This window comes from Manis javanica, chromosome 5 (genome assembly GCF_040802235.1).
Source record: "Manis javanica isolate MJ-LG chromosome 5, MJ_LKY, whole genome shotgun sequence".
Lineage (NCBI taxonomy): Eukaryota > Metazoa > Chordata > Mammalia > Pholidota > Manidae > Manis > Manis javanica.
In genome coordinates this window covers 163,190,849-163,208,975 of record NC_133160.1, presented here as the reverse complement: position 1 = coordinate 163,208,975, position 18,127 = coordinate 163,190,849, and the positions used below count along the sequence as shown (strand labels likewise).

The 18,127-nt window shown below is 42.1% G+C and overlaps 1 protein-coding gene across 3 annotated transcripts in view; it reads left to right on the top strand.

Annotated features, from left to right (window-relative positions):
* The window catches only part of C1QTNF7 (C1q and TNF related 7), a 105,075-nt gene that overhangs the window by 19,209 nt on the left and 67,739 nt on the right, over positions 1-18,127 (top strand). The window contains exon 1 of one of the 3 annotated variants that reach the window (XM_017670573.3): positions 10,040-12,939. The exons of the other annotated variants lie outside the window; for them this stretch is intronic. The gene's annotated coding sequence lies outside the window, so the exon portion shown is untranslated. Of the gene's footprint in view, positions 1-10,039; positions 12,940-18,127 lie in introns of those variants that run through there. 3 annotated transcript variants of the gene reach the window in all.

Sequence of the window (18,127 nt, the reverse complement as noted above, 5' to 3'; positions counted from 1 at the left end):
TTTCTATTATTCCAACATGTGGAAACAATCTAAAACTCCAAGAATAGAAAAACAATAAAGAAATTATGGCACATCCATATAGCCATTAAATACTATGTAGCCATTAAAATCACAATAAGAACAAACATACATTGACTTACATAGGGGTTTATATCATCGTAATGGAAAAGCAGATTATACAAGAGTGAGTGCAATCTGATTACATTTTTATTAAAACATCCAACTACAATAAAGAAAAGCAATCCCAAGAGGTTAACAAAAGCTCTCAGAGGTGGATTCAATTTAAAGTGTTTCCCTTTTTCTTTATCGATTTTTTCTACAATAAGCTATTTCATTTGTAATAAGGACAAACAATTCTGTTTAGTGTTTTAAAAGATTGAAATTAAAACAGCTCTTTGTTAGTTCCCTGTTGCTTTTGGGAAAGAGCCCAAACCCCCGTAGCTGAGGATCCTAAGACTTTTTATGATTTTACCTCAAGCTGCATCTCCTAACAAGCTTCACACTTTCCATTGTGGCCATAATGAACCATCTTAAATTACCCAAATTTGTTTCATTGTTTTCCACCAAACACCTTGTGCTTGAGATATCCTCTAGGTTTAGAAACTGGTTTGGAGAGATTGTCCAAAATTACACAAGCAATAAAATGGCAGAACTGTCTGCCCAGGCTGTCTGCCTCTGAAGCCCTCGCCGTGTCCACAGGATCAGAATGAAAGATGGGGACAGTCAAGGTGATATTTTTCGAATTATCTCTGTGCCATATTTAATCTTAGCATAGGCAAGTTAACGCTTGTGCTGTTCACATGATCTGGGGTTTGAGGAAAAAGCCCTGCAGTATAGTCCTTTCCATCATCATAAATGCAAAGGGTCAAGATGATTCTAGAAATGTGTTTTCCCCATTAGACAGAAATGATCCAGGATATTTGAGCAACATTTTAGCCAGACATTAAAGGCCAGTTTGCAAACACATGTCCTGTGTAGTCAGATTTCACTAATATAATCTACTCTGACTCCTTTGTCTCTTCCATTATAAGAATTTGAATATTGAATTTCAAAATCCAAATGGCATAAATAAATTCCAGATGTCATCCCAAATCCCTAAATTGCACATTAGAATAGAGAGACATTGCTGTATATGAATAAATGGTTACATTTTAATTCAGAAAAGTCTAAAGGATCTCTGGGCAGTTCTTCAGCCTTTTCTTCCATGAATGCTTGTGTGTTTCTTAAGAAATTGAGTCCTCAAATATGCAGCCCAGTTGTTTGATGTGTTCTACTTTATTTCTCTTCTCAATGGGTAAAATGCAGGGCTGGCCCCAGGGCCAGGCTGTCTGGATTCCAGTTCAGCTGGATGACTTTGGGCAAGTCACTTAACCTCTCTATTGCTCAGTTTTCTCATCTGTAAAATGGGTATAATCATAGTACCTACTTCATAGAGTTGTTATGAGGAGTAATGAATTAATAATTTGAATCGTTTAGCACAGATGTAGCCACACAGCAAAATGTCTGCACTCATTACGTCCTAAGAGGTGCACGTATGAAGAGCTGAGCAGGAGGTCCTCAGCAACTAGGAAATTCCTTTCCCCTTCTTTCCCTCCAGATACACAGGGCTAAGTCTTCCGAATTTTGGATTAGGAAGACACACATTAGCACATCCTTCTGTGAGTGGCTGATAAACCCACTTCAGGTCGCAGATCCTGCCCCCAAGCCTAGTCCATCTGCCACCTGAGTCAGTTTCTGATCCTTGCGCCTGAGCCCTGTCGTCCCACCAACTAGGCATCAGAGATAACTGCAATTACAAAATTATAAACGCTCTTTCCTCAGAGTATGTGTAGATGGAATTTCACATCTCCAATGAACCAAAGGCGGTCATATATGTTAAGACACCCAAGTGTCACAATAAATACTCAAAAATTTCTTCCTTCTTTCCTGCACCTCCATTAATGATCGGTACATATGTTTACAAGAAACACTTACTTATAACCATGAATTAATAACCTTCATTGCTATATTAAGTATAACCTTTACTGCTAACCTTCAACAAAGAATTTGCAGCCCTTACATCCTTCAGCACCTCAGTTTCATACATCTAAACCATGCATCCATGCCAGAGGGCAACCAGACAAACCTGTCACCATTCACATTTGACATCTGTTCATGTCTCAGTAACAATGAAAGTTCATGTAATATGGTAATATTGACAGATCCCTTTCACATACCTCACCTTACTTACTCTGCATAGTAACTCTGTGAGTTGGTATTATTATTGTTTCTGTTGTTATCATCACCACAATTTTGCAGTGCGGAAAACTACAGCCTAAGCAGACAGAAAGACTTACCCATAATTATGTAGCTGGTAGTGACTCTAGGGATTTGAACCTGGATTCTCCACCTTGAAATTCTGTGCTATTTTCCCACCAAACTTCACTGCTGAAGTTGGAGGATTAAAGAATACAAACCTTACAAGAAGGCTCATTAGTTCTTTGCTTGCATCACTTCCGCTGGATGTTCTTTTTTATTTTATGCTGATTTTTCTGCTTTATCTGATGGTGCACGGTTGACGAGATGGAGCTCAGCACAGTCATCAGTCAGGTTGGAGTTGTTTCTGCAGGCTCCGATCATTGTGTCCTAGATGGTTGGTTAAAAAAAAAGACACATTTAGCTGGTATTTCCTTTCAAGCAGAGTTTTGTTATACTGTAGCCAAATAATGCCTCATCTAGAAAGAAAAAATGAACTCTTCCAGAAAGTTCAGAAAGAAGCCTAATCTTTTGCAACAATGAAGCATTATACACAACTCCGAAAGTACTCCATCTTGAGAATAGAATGCAAATGTGGAGTAAAGCTGTGTCAGTTAGGGAATGTGTTTGACCTCAAGTGATAGAAACCCATCTTCAGTGATCTGACCAAACGGGCATTATGTTTCTCATCTAAAAAGAAGTTAGTTTGGAGATAGGCAGTCAAGGGTTTCTGGGATGGCTTGATGTCATCAGGGACCCAGGATCCTTCTACACTTCTGCTCTTGCATCTTGGTATGCGGCTCTTTTTGTTATGATCACAAGGTGTCTACTCCACATTAATGTCATGACTGCATCTTGTGTAATTGGCAACCTACAAAGAACCAAATACAAACAGATGACACCAGCTGCCTCTCCCTTTTTGGAAGCTCTTGAAGCTTTCCCAGCAACCTCTTCCATTAGCCTCTGCTTACATGTCATTGTCCCTAGTGGGCAGGTCACAAAGCCTTCCCTGGCCACAGGGAGTCTGGGAAGGTGGGCATTTACCTGGTCATATTGCCTCCCTAAATAAACAAGGCTTCTGTTAGTAAGAAAGAAGGGCAAGATGGACTTTGGGAAGCAGCTAGCAGAGTCTGTCAAGAGCATTGCCATTTGTTGAGGACCTGCAATATATTAGGCACAAACTAAGACAAGGCTAAGAGAGAAATAACACTATCCTTGCATTAGATATAAAGAAAAATGACATCCAGAGAGATATTAACATGTGCAATTAGTTGTACTTTTCTCAGAAGATCACTATGTGGATTTTTCTCACGTGACAGTGCCTGGCTCCGAATAGACAACTCAAAAACAGTTTCTGATGTTTCGCTTCTCTGTCATCTCTATCAAATGAAATTAGAGATGCAACACCAGCTTCCACTTGGAATGCCGTTATATTTGCATTGTCTAATTAATCTTATGATCAAACTATGGCTACTGTCTGCCATTGAATCCATATCCCCCAGCCTCTGGCAAGCACAGTGCTGCTGACTTTTTTAGATCAGGTCACATGGTTTCTGCTTGAATAGGCGCTTTCTTCATGATTGACTGTAATGATACTGTTTTGAGCTGTAATGTTTTGACCAGAGCTGTAATGATACTGTTTTCATTTTTAATTTCATCAGCTGAAACTTAAATAGTCTTTGGTTTTGTGGTTCGTCAGCCTCTTTATAATACTTAGCACTTAGAAGGAGCTCCATGATATCTTCTGAATGAATGAATCTCAGTTTCATCACTTACCAACTCTGTGGTCTTGGGCAAGTTGCATAGCCTGCCACTAATGAGAAAAAATAAATGTTTGTTGTTACAAGCCACTGAGAGCTGGGAGTTGTTCACTGCAGCTGCAATAGCTGATGACTACAGCCAACCACCCTGCAGCGGGGAGGGAAGCTCATAAAAAGAGATGCTCAGCAGATGACAGCAGAGATATTTACAGTGTAATACTATCTGTGACAAGGCACGTTGTTTCTCCGGCATTCCTTAAAATTAACAATCTTCAGTTGAAATAATCTCACATACATTAAATACTAAAAAATTATACACAGACTTGCCAGATTTTTAGAGTGCGTAAAGAACACCACCGTGGAAAATAAATGTTTTCTGTGAAAGCATTGTTCTGCTGCGTTAGTGGGAAAGCACCTGAGATGCCAATGATAAAAGAAAATACCCTGAATGCTTATCTCACTGACACAACTATATTACAAATGTATTAGATTTGCATTATGGGAAACAATTAAGCAATTTTTGTGTACAGACAGCAGAATGGATAAAGAATCTCTCCTTTGTGAGGCCAAAAATCACATCTCTTAATCGTCAGTGAAAACCAGAGCTAGAGTAAATTTGGAAACCTGACATGTCATCACCTGGAGCTTTGCTCCTACCCAAGCGTAAATACACACCAGGGTAGAATGGGGTTTTCCATCTTGCTTGACACACTCATATATCTGACTTATTTTAATGAAATATCCAGTGAAACAAATTTTAGAAGCAACAAGATGTCTCACTACACATATACACTCATACGTAGGATGTGAATCAGAACCTAAAAACTTTTCAAGGCATTTATCAAATATCAAAGGATAGCTCTCAAGAAGTTTCTTTCATTCAGCCAGTGTAAACAACTGGAGGTGTATTTGTATACCTCAGAATCAAACAGACCTGGGTTTGATTCTCAGGTCTGCTATCTAATAAGCATGCAGTGTTACCCATACTACTTATCCCCACTGAGTTTTTTCTTCATCTATAACATGCAAATAATAATACCTAAATTGAACAAAGTGAAATTGCCAACTTTATACTCAAAAGGAGTCAAATGTTGTTGATTTCATATGGTTCGACCTGTACCTGTTTCGCAGGACTGAGCCCAGGATGCAGGCTGAGTCCATGTGTATTTGGCAGTTACAGATCTTTTGTCGCACATGACAGGCAACCCAACTCAAGATGACGTGAGAACAAATGGATCAGCTCGTGTAAGTTGGCAGTTCAGGAATGGTGTTAAGTTCAAGCACGGCAGGATCCAGGGGTTCAGATGATGTTCTGGATTCTCTCTCGCCTGCTTTTCCCCTCTTTTTCATTCCCTCTCTCTCTCTCCTTCTCTCTCTGAATTTTTCTTTCTCTCCTGCCCACTTTCTGTGTCTGTTGACCTTGCCATACTTGGTGGACAGGATGAGCAATGATAGTCTTCACTAGAAGCAAAAGGGACTTGTTCCCAAAGGCTATCTTTCTTGAGTTACATGTTGCCCCTCAAATAATCACTGTTTTCAGGCATGTCAGATGGCCTATCATGCTTGACCCAGCCTGGTTGATTTTCTTACCTCAGCGAAGGTGCCAGGAGTGAAGGACACTATACATGATAGCCCAGTTAGAGTCACATAACACAGGGAAGGGGTTACCCAAAGAATATCAGGGTACCAGGCAGGCAGGAAAAAAAAAAGATATCCACTACAGTGTATATACAACACATAACACAGATCCCAACACACAGAAGCACTAAAATCAGCTGAAGAGTTTCTTACACAATATTCAAAGGACATCAGAGGTAAGATTTACTGTTTCACCCAAAGAGGAGATGACCAACTTGTCTCAGTTTGCCCAGGACTTTCCTGGTTGGCACAGTAAGTCTCGTGCCCTGGAAAACTCTTCAGTCCCAAGAAAGCCATCTTAGTTTGTCTGGACTGTTCTGGTTTTAGAACTGTTAAGTCCCACATTGCAGGAACCCCCTCAGTCCCAGGAAAACCAGGACAGCTGGTAACCCTGGCCAAAGGTGCACTTACAAGTGTAAATCTTGGGTACAGTTGAGTCTTGTTAATTCAGTTTATTCACTACTGCATTAGTAGGATGATGTGGGCTTGTACAACCAAAACCTTAGATAGCCCCATAGAAAGCTGTGTAGACCGTGCCTGTTGTAGTTGGAGGTGCGGGATTCGTCCATTTGCTTTGCCTTCCTCCCCTGCTTTCTCTGGTTTTCTTTCACTGTTTCCTTCTCCTTTTAACTCTTTCCACCCTTTCTTTCCTGCTTCTGCCTTTGTTCCTTCTTTCTTACCTTTCTCCTAATCTGCCTCCTTTGTCTTATATTCTTCTCTCTCTTTTACTTTCCTTTTTGGGAACACATTTCTGTTCACATAACACGTGACCTAGATCTTGCTTGCAATCTTCAAAGGAGTTGTTATGTGTTATTTGACTGAAACAAGCAGGATTCAGGAAATGAATTTATCCTAGATAATCCACCATGTAAGTGGAAACCTCGTTGATTAGAACAAGAAGTGCATGCGCAGTTACTGTGAGTTTGCTGAGACAGTATGGCCCTGATGCTGAGCATGAACAATTAAAAAACTGGGGAGGAAAGAAAGCAAAAAGATGGTGATAATTGTGAAATGAGGAGATTAGAAGATTCAAGGGTTTGAGATTGAGTTCTTTCAAAGGATGTTTTGGTTTAACTGTTTACATAGAGGTGTCACTATTACTAATGGAAATTGTAGGGATTTGGGAACTCCTTCTGCTGCTGAATCCATATTTTCACTAATTAAGCAATGTAAAGCAGGAAATTCTTCTTGGTTACAAACTGTGCTTTGAAGCCAGGCCTGCATGTGAGTGTTTTCAATCAAAATCTTAAAATAAAATCAGAAAGAAAGCAATTTTCCAGTCTTCAAAGGAGAGCTATCATTGGGGAAAACAGAGTTTTCTGAATTACGCTTTTGAGAGTAATGTGAATTGTGTTGCCTATATTCAAGTTGTAAAGTTCTAAAGAATTCGCTCCACTTTCAAGGCAACTTCAAATGCTTCCTCATAACAAGGTTTTCATCTACAAGTCAGAGTCCTATACTTGGGACTTCCACTAAGTTTAGGTTTTCCAAATATCAGCATTTATATCACTTGCACAATTTTTGTCATTACATTGTATGACCTGTGCCACTTATTTACCAAAAGTTTCCCTACAAATTTACTTTTTCATTAGACTGACTAAGTTGATACCCCCAATGCAGTCATTAAGGCTCATGTATAATCTTTTGGGGAGAAAAATAGTGCTGCCAAAAGACAAGCAGTATGTCATGGTGGCATTGAGGCAAGGTTCGGAGCCTCACTTCCTGGTTCTTATCTTCGTTCTATCTTTTGGGAGCCTTGATATTTTGGTTAAGTGGCTTCAGTTTTCTGCCCACATGGTTGTGAAGATCAACACAGACAATGCCTAGAAAGAATCCATGAACAATGAGGGTATACAGTAAATGCTGGCCAGTGTTCTCTTCTTATTTTATTACTGGAGAGAGAGAAGATTCATACTCCTGTAGTACAGACAGTTTATTACTTCAGGGAAAGGTAACTGAGTAGTGAATGTAAGGCACATTCTGAAATAGGTGGTTTTAAGTTACCACAATGCCTTTGGGAAAATAACATAAACAAATTTTAAGCTGGAACCAGGGGCCATCTCTGCACACAAGGGCATGTTGGGAGGAAATACGTCTCACCTAGAAAGGGACAAAGGAAGTGTCGTACTTCTTTCTAAACTGGCTTCCCCCAGACCACATTTTTATCATTTGTGGCTGGGGAATCAGAAGGTGGAAAAAAATGCTTTCCAAGATTTTGTGAGTTTCTGCACACAAGTTGAGCTAAGTAAGGAGTCAAGTGAGAGAAAAATAGCCCAGAGTTAGAGACAGGCTAGTCTCCCCTTCCTCTGCAGAAAAGCCAGAATCATTTTGCTTTCAAAATTTTATATGATTTTTAAAAATATTCTATCCCCTGTCTGATTTTTTGGGCACATAGGAAAGCTATTCTTGGTGTATTTTTATCTAGCAGCCATATAGAACATATGTATTTCTAATAGCCTTTTAAATGTGCTTGCATTGTTTAGGTATACAATTATATTATTTGTCAATAATGATAGATTTACTTCTTCCAATCCAATTCCTATACCTCTTACTATTTTTTGTTTCCTGTCTTATCACATGTAAATTATTTTGCCATTAATTAGGAATGATTAAAATAGTATTGCATTTTTGTTCCACTATGGCAAGGATGATTTGAAAATGTAGAAACTAAAAGCCCAAGAAATAACTAAATATCCGTTGTAGTAATTTACATTTGATGTGACAATGCCCTGAACAGACAATGGGAAAAAAGCAGGTAGGGACAAAATATTGATGAGCAAGAGTTTAACTGAATAAATGAATGAATGAAATGGACATAAAACTTAGCTACAAGGCTTCAGTTGTGAGATAACACCAGGAAATTACCATGTCAGTCAGGATTTAGTTAAGAAACTCAAAATCACTCTAGGTAGGGATTTAAGATAAGGAATCAAGCCCTTAAACAACCATGGAAAGAACTGTAGAGAATCTCTACATAGGATCAAATGGCACTGCACTGCATAACGTGCTAGTGAATCTATGCAAGAACTGGTGGGCCCTGAATAAGGTCTGCAGTCTAGTAAACATTATACAGTATGCCACTTTCTGGTTTTGATATCATATAACAGTGATAAGATGTCCCCACTGAGGGAAGTTAGCCTGTTTTAGCTGCTTTTTATGCAACTTTTTTATTACAACTTCCCTCGAGTATATAATTATTTCCAAATAAAAAGTTTTCTTTTTAAAGGGGGCTGTGGAACCAACAGTTGATGAAAAACCATGCTGTTTGCTGGGAATGTAGAAGTACAGGACTGCTGGGAAGCCACACTAGAGGGTGTGACTCCAGGATTTCACCCAGAAACTCCTGCAAACCTTGCACCAGTTGACTGTCCTCACTCTGGCTGCAAGTACCACCAAAGAATGTCCTTCATCCTTTTCTGCCTTTCACATCCCTGAAAGTGCTGCCTGTACGGCTGACCCAGTGCAAGAGATTCTGGGAAGTGTAGTTCTGGGCTTTCAGTACCTGTTCTCCAAGAACAGAACGTCCAAAGATAACGCTAAGTTGAAAACTTATATCCCAGCTCACTGATATTTAACAGATACAATAAACTTACGATCTAGCCTTTGAAAAGGAGATTAGGAGAAGGAAATATGTCCCAGTTTTGTTTTTAAATAAAAGAAATTTATAAATAATTCAATCCGCATAGTTCTTTGATATGTCTTCCAAGGGAACTATCTCCAATCCAAAAGTATTTATGGTAAGCAAATTTTTATAGGGTTTTCCAAGGTATAAAACAATTCCACATGAGCTATCTCATTGGCCCACCAAACAATACTAGGAAAAAGATAAGAATAAAAACACTTAATAGTTACCTAGCACTTTGATGTACATTATCAGGTTTTCTGGCAACCTGCCATCAAAACTGTGCTCCTTGTAGTTCTCTAAACACAACACACTGTCTTTCCATGTCTTTGCACATGTGGTTTAGTTAGCTGAGAATGCCTTTCCCTGGTACAAATTCCTCCTGGCAGACCCTTTATTTCTTCACACCCTGTTCCACTAGGGTCTTCCTTCACCTCTTACTGGAAGAGACTGAGGCTGATGACATGTGAAGAGGCAGCCCCAAGGAGTCCGGGGGTCGACCAGCAGGCCAGAAGTATGACAGCAGATCTGTTCCTCAGCTCTTTCCTTTCTCCACAGGCCTCATCCTTGATTAGCCAAATCTAGTACCCCATGGAAAATAGCAAGAAGAATAAATTTGGTGGTAAACAGAGGACTTAATAAAGGGTAAAGGGACCCCACTAGACTATGCTCTCAAGCATATGTTTACCAGTCATGCTTCTGCAAATGAGTCGTGTAGCTCTGTTCTGCTACTTATGTTCCCTGATTCTCCTTCCTTACTCCTCCGTGCCTGCCTGGTGGGTTCTCGTGTTAGCGGTCTCATGGCTGCAGATACTTAAGTGAGCAAAACATCCCTTCCCTCAGGGGGCTTACATACCAGTGAGGAAGACAAACATTATGCAGAGTATCTCAGAAATAGAGTTACGTATTATATACAGATAGAAATACAGTTACGTAACTGTACTACAACTACTACAGCCAATAGGCAACACTGTGAAGTTTTACAAAAGGAAAAAATGGTTATGAAGGGAAAGTATAGGACAGTATAAAAGAGAGCAGGAGAGAGTTAGGGCAGGTGAAGGGCAGATCAAAGAAGGCCTCCTTGGGAAGAACACGAGTTGAGTTTGAACTGATGAGGAGGATTTATCAAAATAAGGAAGGCTGGGAGAGACTGTTCGGGGCAGGCTCTCCACAGCTGTCAGCCCAGACTCAGCGGGGACCCAGAGCGAAACCACGGAGCTTCCCTCTGCTCCCGTTCCCCCCCTAGTGCTCTGGGTAACAGTGTCCCAACTCGAGGCGGCTAAGCTGCGAATTAGCAGGAAGGCAGAGAGGTTCACGGCTCAGAACCTAGGGCGGAGGGAGAGGTGGAGGCAGACGAGGGGAAGAGCAGGTTCCGTCATCACAGCTTACATTTGGCGCTGCCACTTAGGAGCTTTGTGACCGCAGAAGAGTCTCTACCAACCTCTCAAAGTTGTTATGAGGATGAAACGAGAAAAGGAACGAGTAGGGCCTTATACCTAGTAAGCATTCAATCAGTGTCAGCTCTCTTGTCTTACTTTCTCCAGGTTCATTATGGACTGAATTGTGTCTCTCCAAAATTCAGATGTTGAGCCCTATTTATGGAGGTAATGTGACTATATCTGGAGGCAGGGTCTTTAGGAGGTAATGAAGGAAAACTGAGGTCATAAGTGTGGAGCGCTAGTCCAAAACAACGTGGGCTTATAAGAAGAGAAAGAGCACAAGAGAGATCTCTCCCTACCTTAGTCATGTGAGAGGACAAGAGACAAGAGTAAAAGGAGGCCGTCCATAAGCCAGAGCAAGGGCCCCCACGCAGCCCGCATGCAGGCACCCTGCTCTCAGGCTTCCGCCTCCAGAACTGTGAGAAAATAAATGTGTGTTGTTTAAGCCGCCCAATCTATAACATTTTGTTATGGCAGCCCCAGCCGGCTGAGGGTCAATTAGAAAAGTGCTCTTACAGATGATAGAGTGCAAATCTTAACTGCAATGACATTTAAAGAATGAATTTATGAAAGGTCAAAGGAAGCGAGTGGAATAATTAAATATGAGCTATATTTGGGGCTTGAGCATTTTCAAAGGTGAACCGATACATTCGGTGTGTGTGACTATTTCCAGAATAAAGATGGTCCTGAGAGTGTCAAAACTCTACAGAGGCTTTTCTATGTGGTTGAGCAAAATGCTCTCCTTGTTGTTTTCATTCTTAACTGTTGCATGATAAACAGAAGGACACTAAACTCTAAGAAATCAATCCAGTCATGGCCAGCATGGGGAGACCAGCACCAAGAGATGGGATGGCAAGGGAAGAGAAGTGAAATATACCCCTTAAAAGGAGAAGGAAAACGGGCCAAGAACCCAGGAGCCTCGGCAGTAAGTGGTGTGACAGAGGAAAGGAGAAGTGGTAGTGGTGCTACCCCACCAACAGTGCTCACTGGGAGAAATGCAGGCTGGATGCTGGATAACACAACTTCGCAGTTTTAACACCTGCAAGTGCTGATAAACACTGCCTCAACGAAGACCTCACTGGACCATCATCACAGCAAAATGAAGCAAGCATAGCAGGACAGGGATTTTGTCCCCAGGGAGGAAACTGGTTTGGAATGTTTAAGTGGGGATCCCTTGGCTGGAAAGTGCTGGATGCAGTCATCGAGCCTTGATTTTCTGATTCCAGATGCAGTGTCCTTTCTGTGACAAATGTCAAAATATGCTCCCCCTTTGCATCTGATCTTGATGTGGTTTTGCAAGGTCAAAGGTTTTCTCCACACCCCATCTCATTCCCTGACCAATATTCTTCCCCCCACAAAAAGTCACTAGATGGTCTTTTCCAGCATAGAAAATAACACTAAACAGGCTATAGGAATGGACAGAAGAAAAGCACGTAAGTCAGGCCTTACTGACAAAATCCCTTCATCCGGTGTGGCTGCTTTCAGCCTTGATGGAGCTCTTGGGCATGCGTCACCATTCCACATGACCCTGCAAAGGGTAACTATTCTCAGGACTGCCGTCTTGCAGCTGTGAGAACTGAGACTGAGAAATGTTAAGGACCTTAGCCAGTGACATGTCTCCTACAGACTAAGAGCCAGACCTCAGACCTGCATGTCCTCCTCCCCCTCCCCATAGGGGACAGAGCTCTGGTTTGACAGCCACAGGCTCTTTGGTTCCCGTCCTTTCACGCACTTCCCACGCGATCCTGGTCGAGGCATGTACAACCCTGGGCTTCCTTTCCTCCCACCGCAAACTGAAGGGGCTGGACTGGGTGGTATCTAAGAACATTCTCTTAAGTGGCTGGTAAGAAAACAATCACAAATACTAGAACAAATATTGTCCAGACTCTTTGTGTCGCCTCTCAGATGTGCTTCAGGGAGTGAGCCGCCACAGAGAGGAGGCTATTTATGTTTGTTCGTGAGGTCGACAAATACTTCTTTCAAGCTCCATCAAACCATCAGGTCTGCACGGGCCAGAGGGTCATTGCACGTCGTGGGCCTTGCCTGCCGTGCTCCCCTCTCTGTCACTGCTCGAAGCCTGGGAGGACGCTTTTGAAAGGAATCAGGAGATTACTTATCAGTCTGAAGCCCTACAGAGTTATGAGTACTGCTCACTGCCAAAGGGAAGGGGATTTTGAGTGAAAGTCCCACATCTGTGCACAGTAGAGTTCAAAGATTCCAGCTGTCGGAAGGTCTTGCGAGCAATGTAAGTAAGCAGCCCTCTCTCCCGATCGAAGTGAACTTCTTGAGGCTTTTTCCTCCCAGAGATGAGTCTTTTGGCTCACGTTGATGTTGCTCTTTCTCTGTTTTCCGTGAGGTTTGGGGGTGTTTACTGCCTGGGGCTTACTCAGTGAAGTATCTGCTCTGGGGGAATGCTTCTGCTGCACAGAGGAGAGAAAGCGAAAGTCATCAGAATCGGCTTTCTGCTGATTAGTTTTGAAAACAGCCCTTGACTAGGCAATTATGCACTTTATTGGCTATAGATATGAATCAAGAGGAATGGTCAGGCTGACACGGACATTTGTGGGTGCAGACAGAAGAGGCTCCATAGCCTCGCCCTGAAAAACAGAATTGCGCCTACGTAGTTCAAGTTTAAGGTGTTTCTTCCATTTTGATATCCTGTAGGATTTTAATAGAGGAAAAGGAAAACATTAAAGCTAGTATTGTTCTGTGGAGATTTCCCTGTAGTAGTATAAATCTTGTGCTCAATTTATTTTTGGTTACGGGTGCTGATTTATTTACTGTTTATTTTATTAAACAAATGTGCTCATCACTCCACATGGCCATTATGGGAATGAAACATTCATTGCAGTATATGAATGCAAACATCTAGACTGTGTTGGCAGACTGTGGGTTTGTATTAGTAGTAATCACATGAATGGATTGTATAACTTCATACATAATGCATTGTACTAGAGTATGTTTCTTCTACAGGTATTTTAAAGCAGACTGTGGTTAAAGACAAGGAAGTAATTGTGGGAGTATGACTAATTTAAAGGGAACAGTTTTGTTTTGATCAACCTTTATTCCATGGGACCTACAGTCCCTTGACCTAGCCCCAGGGACCCAAGGGTCCTTTTCCAGGGTCCCTCATCAAAACCCTCTAGCCGCAGAAAACTTATGTCCCAAGATCTACATTCTGACTGAAGCTTCTTCAGACTATGCATCCCCCAATGTGTCCTGAGTCCTAATTAGAATAGTAAGACCTTATATCCTCAGCCTAGGTTGTGTCTCCTGACTCCCTAGAAAGCTCCCTAAATCCAAGAATAAATGCCCTCAGTTCTAGTCGGTATGTGACTTCCTTTCTTTTTGAGAAAGTTTGGTTCACGCTTTGAGGTTCTGTGAGGATGACTGGTCTTGTTCCTAATAGGTTAATAACCATGAGCACATGTGTAAGGCAGGCACGCTAGCAGGTCAGGAGGTCCAGGAGGAATGGAATTTTAGGAAATAGGAATTCATAACAGCCTGTTACCTGTGTAGCCCTCCGTTGAGCAACTCATCTCTGCTTTTAGTCTGAGATGATCGCTAACCTTTCACCATCACTTAAATATAAATTATATGCCTAATGTACTGAAAGCAATTAAAAATCAAATGCTTCTTTTCTGGTATTAACATGTTTGTAGTGTATGCAGCCCACGCGAGCTTTCATTTTCATGCGACGTAACTAAATAGGCCAGGGCACTGGCTGTCGGCCATGTGCGATGCAATGGGTTATAAAAGGGAGGGATCCATGTTCAGGATGTGAAAGGAAATTATACATATATTGGGAAACATTTACTGAGCTTTTGCCGTGCACTTGGCCCTCTGCCACCATGTCTCATGTGATCTTAGGGGCAGGCGACTCACTGGTTAGGAGCCAGGACTCTCCCTCCAGCCAGAGCCCCTGGGGGCACCGCCCAGACTGGCCTCTTTGTGATCCGGGGTAGGTTAATTAACTCCTCTGGGCTTTGGTTTCCTCACTATGAAATAAAGGCAAAAATAGCAGGGTTCATGTGAGGATTGAGAGTTAATGTAAGTAAAGAGTTGTTTTGTTTCCCATATGAGAAACTGAGTCTAGGGATAGTGAAATAATGTATACTCAGCCCTCCCAGGGATGGCTGGCAGGGCTGGGATTTGGGAGTAAATGATCTGGCTTTATCATAATGGGGAAAGCCCACGTTTGTAGCCCCTGCTGCCTTCCCCCATGTCGCTGGGTTCTTTGCCATGCACCCCTTGACCCTGCCCACATGATGGCCTTCTAGGTACATAGCATTAGCCGTTGACGGTGAAGATTTCAGACAAGGAAACTGAAGCTCAAAGGGCGTGAGCTAACCAGCCCAAAGCCACATCCTTAGAAATTAGCAGGGCTGGGAGCTAAGCACAGGCTTTCCAAGGCCGGTTCGATGCTTTTTCCAAGCCCCCAGCTCTGGAACGGGTCAGGCCTGTACTGCCCCCTGCAGGGGAGCGTGAGCTTGCGAAGGACGACTGCGCCAGCCATCAATTAGCTTCCGCGCCCTGCGTGGCCCAGCGCCTCATTAATGAAAGCAGGTACCTGGGCCCTTTGCGTGATTCTCCAGGGGATTTAGATGTGCATCAAAGTTTGACAGTCACTATCGTCAGCCTGTTCTATAATCTGGGGAAAAGTGAAGATTGCTGCATCCCACAGAAGAAGCTGAAAAGTTCCGTTAAGGATAAGAGATTGGGCATTTCCCCCATTCAGATTTTTGGACTACCCTGTGGTCAAAATCAACACTAGTTCAGAATTATTTACTGTCATGTTTATATCTCAGTGTGCTTTCTTCATCTTTTGGCATGTGCCGCCTTCTAAGCCCTGTGACCATCTAAACTTTCTGTCACCAAACCCTTTGATTGCATCAGGCTTCAGGGATCAGCAAATGGGTAGATTTGTTTCCCTTTGCAGACTTTTTACTCCCTAAATCCGTACAACTTAGTGGGATTCACCACTACATTAGAATAAAATGAGCTGTATCTATAATATGAGACATTTACTCCATAAACTTTACACCGAGAAACCAGCACCATGGAGTATTTACTGTGTTGAATAAAATATAATCAGACTGATTTCTCGGGAGATCACTGCAGCACCACAGAAACACGCCAACAGGGGCATGCCAGACCATGTGCTGGGGACTTCAGAGGCCTCAGAAAGAGGTCATGGAGGGCGTGGTGGAACAGGAACCACTGAATGTTGGAAATAATTTCCTGTGGTGGCAAATGTCAGCATTTGAAATGAAAATATCCCTGGCTTTGAATTCTCGCCTCATCACTTTCCAAATATGGTGCTGGCTTCTCCAGCGTATGTAAAAGACATAAACAACTCAGCATAGCACCTACCAAAATAGGTGTCCGATGAACAGGAGTTCCTTTCCTCCTAAGCTCTGATCCAGAAATACTTATAGAGTACCTACTATGTGCTGAGGATTATTCTAGATAGAGCAGAGAATAAGAGCCAAAGTCTCTGCCTTCATACCTGTAGAGGGAGAGACGATAGAATCATAAACCAGGATATAACTTCAGAGACTAAGTGCTATAAAGAAAATAAAATATGGCAATGTGATAGAGTGACTAGCAGTAAAATGATGGAACTTCTTTCAGCACTGAAAGTCTGTTTGCGATTGTGTTTCCTTGTGCTAGTATCACATGCTGTGAGGAACTGTATGAAGAGAAGAAAAAAAAATCTCTGAACGAAACTATACTCAAGTTATTTCATTCTTTCATTCCATATTCTGGGTTTTCTCAAAATGTTCTTCCTCATCAAAGATAAATTCATAGGTCCTAAGTGAATGAAAATTAATTAATGATTGTTTTTAAAAAGTTCTAATCATCACAATTTCTAGGGATTACACTGTTGGAGAAGACAAGAATCACCACATGGCAGATTTTAGGGATGAATTGGGAAGCTTTGCAATGACTTCATGTGTGGCTTCGAGTCTGAAATTGTACATATGTTAGTGCAGCCAGCTTGCAAGCTGCCAGAAGTCGGCCGATCCAGCACTCTGCTAGCCAAGAATCATGTGTGTGGCTCTAAAAAATAATCTGTGGTCTGAAATGTTTCCTTTCTTAACATGGTGCAGCAGATCTCACTTGGGTCTGAGACAGCGTCTCTCCAAAGTGAAGGTCACAATGCAGATAACTTGTACCAGAGGAGTCTTGGTCTCTCAATCAGCCAAATATTTGCGGCCAGAATATTCTTGGCTGTAACAATCCAGATGATTGTCTCATTACTCCATTTTGCCTTTATCCTTATAGTGTAAAGTCCAGTGAGGGGATCCACGACTTAGAATGAGAATTTTGTGTGCATGGCCATAGAAAACGCACAAGTCATTGTTTTCGATTTTGAAATGATGGCTGTTTTATGCTTAATTTAGAAAAATGTGATCTCTCCAAATCGCAAACACATTTTTAGAAATTGCTTTGAAAATAAGGTCCAAAGTTAAAATCCAAGGACTGAAAAGTAAGAGCAAAGAGAATGAGATTAGGACGTTGAAGTTAATTAACCAGTAGTAGGGAGAGTTGTAGGGGAAGTGGATGGTGCCCCTTGAGCTCTAAAGGCATTCCTCCCAGAGAGTGGTGGCCACCTGCTGCCCAGTGGGGAGACCAGGGAGGGGAACGCCTGTTGTGCATTTGCTTTCATGGCAAGTACAATTCCCAGCATCTTATATACATCAGCTCCTCACTGGGGCCCTCGTGTGGTGTGGCTGTTACTCTACTTATTTTACTGATGAGGAGCTGAGTGGGACTCACGGCAGTTAAGCAACAAGGAAGTTCAGTGAGTAGAGAGCTGCACCTTGAACCCAGACTGCCTGACTGTGTAACCCACTGATGTTCCACTCTATCACTCCACTTTAGAAAAATATGGGCTGTTTTTTCCCCCACATGCAATATACATTCTATTCAATTTAAGAAAAAAATTGCAAGTGTTTAAATGTTGAAATGGCCTCCTGAGGGAAACGGCTGAGGAGGTGTCTAGTTGTCTTCTTTGGAGGTCTATTAAAACCAGATCGATTATCATATATGTCTGGTATGACTTCAGTGTGGTCCTTCCCCAAGGCGGAAAGATAAACACAATGATTCCTCAAGTTCCTTCCGGGTTTCCCCCACCAGTTGCCAGGTCTACATCCATGCAAAGCAAAACAGTGTTGGTGCAGGGATCCTCCATCCTACTGTCCCTTCCCAGCTCCACGCTGATCGCTTTGACTGACGTGATGTGGAGGCTTTCTGGGGGAAGCACAGTGGCTCAGATCACAGGCTCTGCTGACCATTCTCCTACTGCCAGAAAGGGGACCCACCTCAGTCCTAGCGTGTGCCCGACCAAATAACCACTGTTCCAGTGAATCTATTATCCAATCTGATGGCTGTACTTCCAGTGTTTCAGAATTGCAAATTGGCACCAA